Source organism: Canis lupus, chromosome 14, assembly GCF_011100685.1.
Source record: "Canis lupus familiaris isolate Mischka breed German Shepherd chromosome 14, alternate assembly UU_Cfam_GSD_1.0, whole genome shotgun sequence".
NCBI classification, from domain to species: domain Eukaryota; kingdom Metazoa; phylum Chordata; class Mammalia; order Carnivora; family Canidae; genus Canis; species Canis lupus.
In genome coordinates, this window is record NC_049235.1 from 9,144,059 (window position 1) to 9,157,594 (window position 13,536).

The 13,536-nt window shown below is 37.9% G+C and overlaps 1 protein-coding gene across 5 annotated transcripts in view; it reads left to right on the forward strand.

Moving 5' to 3' along the window:
- GRM8 (glutamate metabotropic receptor 8) overlaps positions 1 to 13,536 on the forward strand; it is a 737,042-nt gene that overhangs the window by 295,891 nt on the left and 427,615 nt on the right. The window lies entirely within an intron of this gene.

Below are 13,536 nucleotides of genomic sequence, written 5' to 3' on the forward strand. Positions count from 1 at the left end.
TGGAAACTACACTTCAACATCCCTGGGTAGAGGTGGAATTTTTCCCGTCTTTTTCCTTAAGGCCTAGGAAGACAAGGTGGGCCAGGTGCTCAGTTCTGGTTCCCAACTGGGCCAACGTCCAAGACCAGGACTCCCATGCCTGACCTTGTAGTACCCATATACACAAGTAATATACCTTTGTATGTCCCAGCCACAGCTCTAGCTCACATCCCTGACTTTGACTTCCCTATTTGTTTATGACCCCTGAGAGTCCTCTTTTTCCTTCAAGTTCAGATGATGCTATAATATTTATTTTGGATTTTTTTTATATACAATTTTCCATGTGTTTGTAGTCAGAAGAAGGTCTGTGTTAACTTAGTTTATCATGTTGCTCAGTGTTCTCTGGAGAGGCTTCATGATTCTTTTTTTTTTTTTTTTTTTAGATTTTATTTATTTATTTATTTGGAAGAGAGAGAAAGACAGGGATAGTTACAGAGAGCGCAAGTGGGGAGGAGAGGGAGAAGCAGATTTCCCATTGAGCAGGGAGCCTGATTGTAGAGCTCTATCCCAGGACCTTTGGATCAGGACCTGAGCTGAAGGCACATGCGTAATCAGCTGAGCCACCCAGGGGGTCCAAGGCTTCATGATTCTGATGGAACTATTAGTGTCTCGTGTGTACAATACTAACCTAAGGACGTCAGTTTTATTTGTATGCTAACAGTATTTAGCCCAGGAAGGGTATCAGCTGAGCTATCTGGAAAGATACAGAGATCAGTAATTTCTTTTTCAGCTTAGGCATTTAATATTTAAACTTTTGTCACACTTACTTGTGAAATGAGTCCTTTAGAGAGGAAAGTGCCTTCCTTAGACAAGGGAAAAGCTCTTTTGGCAAATATTTGACAAATGTCTAAAGCAATCCATTTATGAATGTACATTTGTCTATTTACTCTTTATTGAGCTCATAGCCGACTTGCCCTCACTTGTAGTCCTTCTGTGAACATGACTCTGTAAGCCTAATTTCAGCTGCTCCACCACCTTTTATATAGAGACCACAACTAGAGAGGAGAAAAGTAGATAAGATTTCACCTCGTATTACCACCAAGAGATTTCCCATGCTGTTAATGTCAAATGGAACCTGGGGCAATGATTTAATGTATTTGACATGGGTAAGACTGCAAAGCCCCAAACATCCAACAACTTTTGGTTAAAATGATTTGTAACTCTTGCATCAGACTTTGACCTATAGCTGTACAATTCTGATCTTAGCATTATAGCAGGGATCTAAGATTTAAATACCTTTTACTCCCTTGCCTCCCATCAGCACCACCACACCTGTCTAAGATCAGCTGCAGTGACTTCTCTGGCCAATGTTCACAAGACCAGGCCCCTGCCCTGTGTCCTACAGCCCCTGGCTGCCTGCTCTAAAAAGGGACACAGAGGAGCACCTGACTCAGAATTCTCAGCACTCATTCCATTCTTTCTGAGTGATTGTGAGTGGTCTGTTGATTCCTGAAACTTGATAATTCTAATATTTGTCAGTTTCTTCAAAACTTTCATGACCATTTAGATGTTCAAGGTCCAGGATTCCTATGCACATGCCACTCTGAGAATCTTTCAAAGCCTACTACTTAAAATGAGGTCCAAGGAGCCCTGATACTACTTGTGAATTTACTACCCATGCAGAATTTCAGGTCCCTCCTCAGACCTGCTGAATCAGAAGCTGTATTTTAGTGAGATCCAAAGTGCTTCATATGCACTGGTTAAGTGGACTGAATTTCAGTTCAGTATTGGGTATCATTATCTACATGGGTCCTTTTTAAAAAATATGTACCCCACAAAATGATGAGGATAGCCCCTTTCACCTGCCCAATGTTTGATAATCAGTGCTCATAAGTCTGTGTTCCTGATAGAAACATGACTCCCACTTGGGTGTGTCTGAGAAAAAACAGAAGTGAGAACTAATGAGTCTTATCTACATGGAGGTGCTTCTGACCTTGACCATAACCTAATTCTTCTGAGTTTAATTATGTTTGATTGTACCTCCCCAACCCTGGTTGTAATAGGGACTTGAACTAGAATATTCACCTACTTTGTATGGTCTACACACTTCAGTCCTTCCTCCCACCACATTGGGAGAGCCACAGCACAAACCAAAGCTTATTGTCATGGAATAGAGCAAATGTCCACCTGTGTCAGGTCCAGGACCTTGGCCTTATTAGCACTGACCTACAAACTAAGCTTGTTATTGTGATGTTCCTCATTAGGTAATGAGTGCTTAAGCACCTACTGCTTCCAATTAAAGTGAACTATTGGCAATATGGTCTCGGCCCTCAAGCGATTTTTACAGCCGGAAATGATATAAGGAAGGAAGGACAAAAGGCATGCAGAATGAAAAAAAAGAAAGAAGAAAGAAAGAAAGAAAGAAAGAAAGAAAGAAATAAAGAAAGAAAGAAAGAAAGAAAGAAAGAAAGGAAAGGAAGGAAGGAAGGAAGGAAAGGAAAGGAAGAAAGAAAAAGAAAAAGAAAAGAAAATAAAGAAAGAAGAAAGAAAAGAGAAAGCATATAGGCCTGCATGGTTATCTTAACCAAATGGTGACTACTTTATTATCAAGAAATTTGGATTTTTAAAAATAGACACATTCTCAATATAGTATTGATGGATCTCCATGCTATTGTCTTTAGCTGGGAATCTGGACGTTTGGAGATTTATATACTCATGTAATCAAGCTATCCAGAAAGAAGTTTTCTAACTTAAAAGTTTTAAATTTTTAATTTCTCAATTTCACTACCTAGAAAATAATTCCCGAGGTTAACAGGCTTTACTAATTCTCTCAAATTTTTACTCCAACCCAGATGAGGAAAAGTATTGCAGAAAGATATGACAAAGTGCATTTTTACTAAATCAAATTTCAGTTTTTAAAGAAAGGGAAGGTTTTCACTTGTCCTATATATTTTAGAAGAAATTACCTGTGTCCTAGCTGATGTAAGCAGTGGGGGGAGAGGCGGGGACTTAGCTTTTTTTTTTTTAAAAAGAAATGTTTCTAGGTAGATGTGATTTTCATTTTTAATATTGATTATTTATAAATCCAGCACACTTTGGAGTTTATAACTTCTGTCACCACAGTCACATTTGAATGTTATCTTGTTCTCTATACTATCCTGAAAGTAAAAATGAACTATTTAAAAAATTATGTGAACTTGTCCTGCTAATAGTACAGACTCGAGTATAAATTAAAGCCCTTTCTAGGAAGGGCTTTAATTTGCTTGTTTTGGTTATAGCAAGACTGTTTCAGAAACTAAAGAATTAGAATTGCTCCTGCTCAGGTTGAAGAGATCCACTTGATCTCTATTGTGTATTCTCCCATCCAGTGTTTCCTGAGCATATGGCGAAGGCAGTGCAGGTCCCTAGGAAGTCTCCACAGGTGACGCAGGCAAGGAGACTATTCTCAAAGGGCTTGTGAGTGAGTAGGGGACACAAAACATGATGTGAACCATTTCAATACATGGTTGGAAATGACTGTCATGGGAGACCTAAAGAGAAGTGGTGTGGCTTTTCAGAGAAGGAAACAGGAATGAGGGAGTGAAGAAAGGTTCAGTGGAGAGGGGACAAGTGGACTTGATTTGGATGGAGAGGTAGAATATGAACATGGGTTACATTCCTGTATAAAGACCTGCTGTGGAGATGGTGAACTAAAATGTGTAAAACTCTGTGCTTCATTATCATTGCCTTTGTTTCAAGGTAGATGCAAACAAATAGCCTGAAAACTGGCCAAGCAAGCAAATAATGATATACAAAGCCCCCTTTCAATCACATAATCTGCAATGATTACACAGTGGGCACTGGCTCTAGCCTGGGCTCTTAGCCGGGACAACCAGCCAAGCAGCAAGCAGTCCAACTGGATAGAGTAAAAAATATCCTCAAAGGAAGAGAGAGGACAAAACAAAAAGACAAAAAACAAAAAAACAAAAAACTAAAGATGAAGAAGAAGAAGAAGAAGACGACAACGACGACAATCCCAAATGACAATCGTAGAAGACAGCCAAGACTTAATAAGGGAATATTATAGCATAGGCAGAAGTCCTAGAATAAGGCTGTGCCCACATGATTTTACCTAGTAGTACACTTAAATTGAAGTTCTTCATTAATTTCTGTTTTGATTTACAGAGGATCAAGGGCTCTTGTCTGCATGGTGATAACAAAGATGATGGATTCTGGTCTTAGTTCTGCCACCACTATGCTGTGTGACCTGGGTCCATGTATCCCCCTGGGGCCTGAGTGAAGAACGGCAGCAGTATTGTCCATTTCATGAAGTGCCTACCACATGCAGCCAAGATGGTTCTAGGGACTATGGCAATACGGAATTGAAGCAGATGAACTGTGAAACCACTCAGCAAACAGCTCCACAGCTGAGAAAAATCATCTTAGAAAATTGGGTCAGCTGGGTGGTGACTATAATCAGAAACCTGCAAAAGGAAACACCATAAACATGTTTCCCTGGGCAAGATGGATTGTTTCAAAAATTAAGATGAAACAATGGATCAAAAGAAGCAATTCCAAATATCTTCTATCCTGATGGAAATGGGATGAGGAATTGGAGTTGTAGGTGGGTGAGGAAAGGTTCTATTTTAGTCCAGGAAAGAAAAGTCTCATTTTCTCTTCAAATGTGTTTTTAATTTTAGGTTGATTGCCATGAGCGGGTGAAAGAGAAAGGGCCCCATTCCGCGCTGGATGTTGGGTTAGCTGATGACAATAATTGTTCCAGTTGGCTCTCTGGAGGCTAAAAGGGCATTTTCTTTGCAATCTTAATTTTAGTTTTGTGAAATCATTATGTCTTTGAGGATTCTGGGTGACACAGACTTGCTGTAATTATTACTTAGCCAAACTTAGAATGGTCAGCTTAGTTGGATAGACTAAGGCACTAATGAGAAACAACAATATGGATACAATTTCATGTAAGGCATTTAGTTTTGCAGAGGGGAGACTCTGTGTTTCACAAAAACATCCCATCCCTACACAAGGGGCTTACAAGAATAATGTTTTGCCATTGATGGAGATTGGGAGAGAACATACTTGGCTGGTCAGTGTGATATTAACATGATAAGAAAATAGTACAAAATGTGTGCCCTGTAATCAGTGGGTCTCAAACTCATGTGAGAGTGTCATTGTTTTATGATATGGAAAGTATTTTGGTATTTTGTGTAATAATAGGTATACCAGTAATAAAGTTTGCATTGTCCATCATCTGAATGTTTCCTATGTGCTAGGCATGGTAGTGAGCATCTTATATGTATTATCTCATTTAATACTTAGAGCAATCCATGAGGTAGAAATTATTGTCTCCATGTTATAGATGAAGAAACCTAGTCTCAAAGATGTCTGAGGCCTTGCTCAATATCACACAAATAGGAAGCAAGAATTCAAAGACCTGATGTTCCTTATTCAGGTGGATGTAAGCATAGAGAAATGAGAGTTTGCTCCTCAAACCTAAAAGCTGTTTTTAAGAAAACTCATGAACCTGACTTTTATTCAGTATATTTATTTTAAATACATTTCCTGATTGAATTCCTGCTTTTCCTTGAAGCCTAAGACACTAAAAATTTTGCAGCTTGCTAACTTGAAAAAGAAGTCAGTCTCACAGAAGACTGAGGGTTTAGATGCCTGGCTTCTGCCTGGCTTCTTATTGTGACCTTCTCATAATCAGGTGGTAATTAATTTATACAGTATTTATTGCAGTCTTACTATGAACTGGGCAATGCCACAAGTGCTTTGTGCATTGTTTCACTTAATCCACAGGAAACTGAGATATAGGTAGCTGAGGTATGGTGTGTCTAGGCTAGAGTTCAAGGTCAGAGTGCTAGCTCTTTGGGAGTTAGGATGCATAACCAGTCCATCTGTCTTTAAGAGTGGACCTCTTAACCATGAAAGTTTACTGCCTTTCTACTATGTGATTTTCCTTTCTAATATCTGGTGCCAAATGTTGAGGCATGTGACCATTCACTTTTCAAGTAAATTACCATTTTTTTAATAGGATTTCTTCTTGAATAGATCAAGTGGCCTTCTATTATTATCTTGACCCATTGAAATAAAAGATAAATGACTTAGTTTTATAATTCCTTTTATTTCTATAGGGAGAGCATTGTCAAACTGAATATGGTTTCACTCATTTGCATGGATTTTGTTAGTTGTGCTCTGATGAAGGCTATTGGATTTCAGTATAATCCCTACTTCAACTTCCAACCTCCTCTTCTTTTTAAAATGACAGAGTTTGTATTTCCTGACTTTTAGCTCATGTACCATCTACTCTTTGTACTCCAATCACTCTGATTCCCAATTTTCCCCTAGGTTAATTAGGATACAGTCTTCACTGCTATAAAAAGAAGACTACTATTTCTTATAGTGCCTCAACAATATAGATATTGTTTAGGAAGGCAGTTCAGAAAGAGTAGGAGGCTTGATTCCAGAAAGTCACCCAGAGGCCCATATTCTTTCTGTCTTGTTGCTCTGCACCTCTAGGGTACTATTCCCATCTGTCTGCTCAACAGTGACACATGACATCATCACATCTGCATTCTAGCTCATGGGAAAGGAAAAGAGAGGAAGGAAAGTTGAGGACAAGCAATTTCTTTATGAACATGTACTTCAGTGGTCAAAATTCACGTTCCATTTTCCAAAATCTAGTCACAGCCATGCCTAGTCAGCTACAAGTAAGGTTGGGCAGTGTAGACTCAGGCTGAGGGAGTTCACAGCTCTCTGGAAGTCCCCAGCCTAAAAGGACAAGAGGAAAAGGGACACTGGAGGTGTCTCTGCCATAGTTTGCACCTCTAGCATCCAAGTGTCCCTTCTCACTCTTCATCCCATTGGAGGATGTGCTTACTTCCTTACCAAAGGAGACAAATCAAACTTCATATAATTACTGTGCCCAACTGAAAATCCAGTGTCTCTGGGAGAATTTCAGCCTCTTTATCAGTTCAGATGTGGACCTGGTGACCTGTGCACTAAAAGGTGAGTTATGTACTACACAATCCTAAGTTGGAAAGGGCAGAATGGAAAGCAACTAGGTGAATCTAATTAGTAGCAGTTATCACATTTTTCTGGGTAGGAACTGCTTGACAGTCCTTGTTAGGCCTTCTTGGCCACCCTACCTTGTTCTTTGGGAGCAATTCCTCTGTCCTGTGTTCTTGGTGTCCCCCATATTTTGTGGCCACATCTGTGGTGAGCATTGAAGAGTGTCCCTTGGAGAGTGTCCCCTCATTGGGAGCTGTTCTCCTTTTATAGCCTGCTTTCCATGGGTGTACATATGGGGACTTGAGATTTAGTATAGTGAACAATCCCTGGCTTTGTCAGGTAAGCTTTTGTTTTCTTTGGCAATGCAATTTCCTAAAAAATTCCAGTCATTTGCTTCTATTCTGTTGTGTATGAAATCAACTTTTGGCTATAGCTCTTAAGCTTGCATTCTACCTTTTTTATTTATTGGCTTTAGTGCACAGCCCATTTTAACTTTCTCCCTCACCTAAAGGCTTCTACCATGAGGTTATCTGAAGCAATGGGCTTGAATGGGAAAGCTATACGTACACCACTTGAATCTTTGTGTCTGGGCTAGCTCCCATTGTTTGGCCTGGGGGAACATTCCACAGTAGTTTCTTGAAGTAGACTTTGAGTGACAATCTTATCTTCTACTACTTGGCAAGGTGAAGCACTTGGCTTTACTACCAGGGTCACTAGCTTTGTAGCCTGCAATATCTGTGTCCTTAACCACCTGCTACTTGGTGACTAGGCCACTGCCAGATATTTTCGATTTTGTTTTGACAATTCTCCATGCCCAGATAGCAACTTTGTGTTTAGGATACAGTCTGAGCTACGGAAACAGAGACCCAAAATATAGACACGATAGAAGTTTATTTCATTTTCACTTAATGTTCTTGAAGTAAGCAGGTAGTCCAGGATTGATCAACACTTCTGCTCTACAACATCATTAGAGACCTGGGTAGTTCTATCTGTTACTCTGCCCTGTCCCAAGGGGTTTCCCTTAGCTACAACACTGAAGCTGGCACACACCATTAGTCCATATTCCAGGTTGCAAGAGGTGGGAGAGGGGGACACAAAGTGGAGGTAAACAATGTTCTTAGGGAAACATGAACAAGAGTTAAGGATCCTTCCTGGTTATAACTCATTGGCCAAAAACTTAGTCCTGTAACCACATGTAGATGTGAAGGAGGCTGGGGGAGGGAAGTATGGGATGATAGTTTTTAACAGGGCAGCTATTTTTTAATGGATTTTTTAAAGGATTCTGCTTTTTGAATACAAATATGTGACATGCATAAAATGAAATATGTTTTTTAAAAGTTTCAATTTTAGGAGTGCCTGGGTGGCTTAGTCAATTAAGCAGCATCTGACTCTTGGTTTCAACCCAGGTCATGTCTCAGGGTCATGAGATCAAGCCCTGCCTTGGGCTCATACTTTGTATGAAGTCTGCTTGAGATTCTCTCTCTCCTTTCTCTGCCCCCCCCCCATTTTCTCTCTCTCTCTCCCCCCTCTTTCTCTTCTTAAAATACAATAAATAAATAAAATGTTTTTTAAAAATTCAACTTTATTGAGGTGTAGTTGACCTGTAAATTATAATATATTTAAAGTATACATTGCAGTAATTACACACACACACACACACACACACACACACACACACACATACACATGCACATTATAAAAGGATTCCTCCCATCTGGTTAATTAGTACATCCATCACTTCACATATTTATCTTTTTAAAAATTTTTCAGTGAGAGCATTTAAGTTCTACTTTCAGCAAATTTCAATTATACAGTGTAATGTTATCAATTGTATAAAGTGAAATACACTTTAAGCCTTTGTTTTGGTGCTGCTGGCCAGAATTAAGTTTTCTTCCTTTAAAATATAAGATGAATTGAGATTCTCTTTATGTTTTAAATGCCTTCCTCCAGGATACATAAAAATAGAAGAGAATTTGGAAACCTGGGTCTAAGGAGGATAGAAACAAGATTCCCTGAAGTAAAATTCAAGGGGAATCCACAATGAGCAAGACAAGGAAAGAGTGAATCTTGGAGAGTCAGAGAGTCTCTACCACAATCCTGCTGAATAATTATGAAATGAGATTAAAATGTGGCCAGACTTCTGGCATGCTCTTAGATACTTTCTCCTTCATGAGGTACCTATCCATCATGGAAAATGATAGGAAAGAATAATGTCATCCTGGTCTTGTTGCTCATTCAGCTCTCTCTCTGTTTTTACAAATGATGTGAATTGAATGTTAAGAAAAAATAACATAGGACAAGTGATCAACTTTTTTTTTTTTTTTTAGTTTAAATTCAAGTTAGTTAACATATAGTGAGTGTATTATTAGTTTCAGGGTAGAGTTTAGTGATTTATCACTTGCATATCTAACACTTGCATATCTAACACCCATATCTAACATATTTATATCTAATATTTTTTTTTTGTATTGAGAATACTTGAGATCTACCCTCCTAGTACATTTCAAATATACAGTACAGTATTATTAACTGTAGTCACATTGCTGTACATTAGATCTCCATAATTTATCTTGCATAACTGAAACTTCATACCATTTGACCAACATCTCCCTATTTTCCCCTACCCCCAGCCCCTGGCAACTACTTTTCTACTCTCTGTTTCTATGAATATGACTATTTTAGGTTCCATATGTAAGTAAAATCATGCAGTATTTGTCTTTTTGTGACTGGCTTGTATCGCTTAATGTGATATTCTCCAGGTTCACACATGTATTCACAAATGGCAGGATTTCTTCCTTTTATAAGATTGAATAATATTTCATTGCATGTCTGTATGTATTTGTGTGTATCTGCATTCATCCATTGATAGTTAGTTTGCTTCCATATTTTGGCTATCGTGAAGGCCAAGAATCTCTCAGAAGCCTATGAATCATATTATAGAAAAGATGACTCATAGGGGGATCCTTGGGTGGCTCATCAGTTTGGCGCCTGCCTTCGGCCCAGGGTGTGATCCTGGAGTCCCAGATTGAGTCCCACATCGGGCTCTCTGCATGGAGCCTTCTTCTTCCTCTGCCTGTGTCTCTGCCTCTCTCTCTCTCGAATAAATAAATAAAATCTTAAAAAAAAAAAAAGACAAGATGACTCATAGATCCAATCCAACCAATTCTAGTCTCTTTCCATGTCTTGTCTGAGCCATGTAAGTGTAATTACCTCTTTCCTGACTCTAACTACAGGCACAAGGGACCTGAGATTTCTATACTTGACCCTCAAGAATAACCTCATATTATTTAGTGGTCTGTTGACTTTAATATCTCCAGTCAATTGAAGATATATTTTATTTATTTACCTTTTAAATTTTTGGTATTGCTACTTTCTCTGGCCTAGAAATTACTGGTGTGTTCATTTTTAACTCAGTGGTTTAACCTCTGTGTATACCATTATAAAAATCAATTTTTAAAAGTCATAAGCATGCTGTGGAGACACATAACTAAATATTTTTTATGAATGATTTAGAGCAGGGCTAAATAATTACATTTTGTGGCCAAAAGACCCTCAGTTTATTAGTTAGAGGGATTGAACATTTCTTTGCCTTTCTTAAACATATACTAGAGTAATGAATTTTTTATACATTTATAATGTAAAAGCTTTTGATAGTATAGTTGCGAACTCTGGGGGATTTTGCCTCCACCCACATTTCTCTAAATTTGGCTTCCTAAGTATTGGGAAAGTGCTTGGTTAAGTGTAAGTATGATCATACAAAGGGAATAACGTCTTAGCCCTAGTACTTGAGAACAGGGGACAAGATGAACATCTATTGACATACATATCAAGGACTTAATGAGTAGCAAAGGCTAGAATAATCTTTTTTTCATTCACTCCACATATATTCACTAAGCAGCTCCTACATCCCAAACACTGGGCAATGTCCCAGAGAAATAGTATTGGATAAAATAAAGGTCCCTGCTGTCATGAATCCAACTGGGGTAACTCCATATTTATCAAAGTGTTATTCATGCCAGACATTTGCTCTGCCACCTTCACATATACTAACTCCCAATCTTTACAATAACCATTAAGAGGAATGGAATATATTTATTTACGGCTATTAAGTGTTAGAACCAAAGTTTGAACCATAGCAACTATCTCCGTAAGTGTCTTGGCTTCTACACTATCCTCTTACATAATCAGCCAGCATATACAGATTTATAACCTATAAACTATGATTAGTGTTAAGAAAGAAGAGTACATAATGCTAATTGGGAGTAGTAAGGGATACAGATTTAGAGAAGAACACATGAAGAATGGTTAAAAAGTCACCACTTTGGTGTAAACAGAAGAAAAAATGGCCAGGTGAAAGACTTTGGTATGTTCAGATGTGGTTTAACTACTAGAGTGAATTTCCAAATCACCTCAATCCAATCATTAATCTCCATGCTCTTAACCATATTTTAGGATGCACTACAGACAGTTCCTGACTTAAAACAGTTTGATTTACAATTTTTGACTTTGCAATGGTGCAAAAGCAGTATACATTCAGTAGAAACCATGCTTTGAATCTTGCATTATGAGATTTTCCCAGCCTAGTGATATGCCATACTATACTCTTTCATGATGCTGGGCAGCAGCAGTCAGCCACAGCTCCCAGGCAGCCATACAGTCTCAAGGATAAACAACTAGTATCCTTACAACCATTCTGTACCTATAATGTTCTGTTTTTCATTTTCAGTATTGTATTTAATAAATTATGAGATATTAAACACTTTATTATAAAATAGACTTTTTATTAGATGATTTTGCCCAACTGTAGACTAATGTAATTGTTGTGAGCACATTTAAGGTAGGCTAGGCTAAGCTACGATGTTCAGCAGGTTAGAGCTATTAAATGCATTTTTTACTTAGGATATTTTCAATATGTGATGTGTTTATTGAGGTGTAACTCATTGTAAGTGAGAAGGATCTATATTTTCCTGCATCGCCCTTAGCACCTATAATTGTATACAACTTCATTGAAACCTCTACTTTCTTTCATTTAAAAGCTTTTGAAGTCTGTCCCTTTTATAATGTTTTCTTGAGAAGAAGTAGAGAAGTATGTTTCCATTGATTGCATCCTCCTGGGAGATAATCCATGTTGCAGCTGTACTTGGTGTCTGACTCGGTATTTAGGTATGATTCTGAGGGCCTCATCCTTACAACCATGAGAGAATGGGTCTTTCTAACAGATCGCAGGACATAGTTCCTTAGGGAAAGAATCTTAGGCTTTTCATTTTCAGAATTATTCACATTCTGGCTCTAATCCTTTTCTGGATAGAAAAAAAGGTTCCCAGAATTGTGACAGACCTCTTCATTTATTGTTTTTTGATATTATGACTCCAGACCCTGGACTCTTTCTTTGCTTCATTTCATAGCTTCATTTCATAGCAAATTTAGTTTCAGTCAAGCATTTGCAGGATTCATCTCTTCCTCTCCTTCTTGCCTTCCCAATTTGAATTGTACAAATTCATTTTCAGTTGTCCTTTTGAATTTTTCTTCATTATGTGACCTGATAATATCCATTCCTTTCTGGATACAGGACATTCTGATTCGTTTTAAAAATATAGTTCTAATTTTTAAGACCTCTACCTCTTCAAGAAAAGCTTCTTTGATTAACTCAATTCATTAAACTTCATTATTAGTCTCTAGGCACTCTTGTATGCTATTTACATAATATACTTTGAACTCAACAATCCAGCTTTATACACATGCCTATTGTTTTTCCTAGCTAGATCATATAATCTTCAAGGGTGAGAGCTATGCCTTTTCTTTATAATTCTTTCAGTGGATTGACCAACTGTGAACACTGAAAAAGATTTCCTAATAACAGATACTCTATTAATTTTTTATTAGTTGTCTGTAATTTGCCCTGTGTGGTGCCAACCTTGACTTTAGTTTGTCAGCTAAAAATACACCCTTGATTTGGCATTAACTAAGGATAAACAGCTTGTTCATTGATTGACTTTCTTACTTTCTAGTCTGTGGTGTTGCCAAGTGTTAACCTTTACATACTTTGTACTTCCATGGCTTTTAAAAGTCCAAATGCTGCAGTGAAAATAACAGATTCTTAAGGAAAGATTCACAATAAAGCCAAACCAGACAAAGTGGCTGACCTACCAATGAGCAAACAGAATAGTGCTTCAGAGATGCTGAGGAAAAAAAAAAAAAAAAAAGTTTATATAGTTATCTGTTGGAGATGCCAGAGAGATTCCTACATTGGGAGGGTTGATCCTAGATAACCCTGAAGTTTTTTCCCAACTAAGATGCTATTTTAAAATTTAGAGGAGAAACTAAAGAAGAGGGTTAAAGGAATGTTAGCCAAGTGAGTATAAAAATGACATCTTTGGAATTTGTTGTGAGGAGGTCAGTAGTTATTTTCTGTTGAGTTAGATGCTAAGTGCTGTGTGATGCTTTCAAAGTAACCATGATAAATTATTAAGTACCTGTAATTTATTACACATCCCAGGGAATAATATATTGCAATGTGAGTTGATGTCAGTAAACAGTGCTGGCTGAAACATT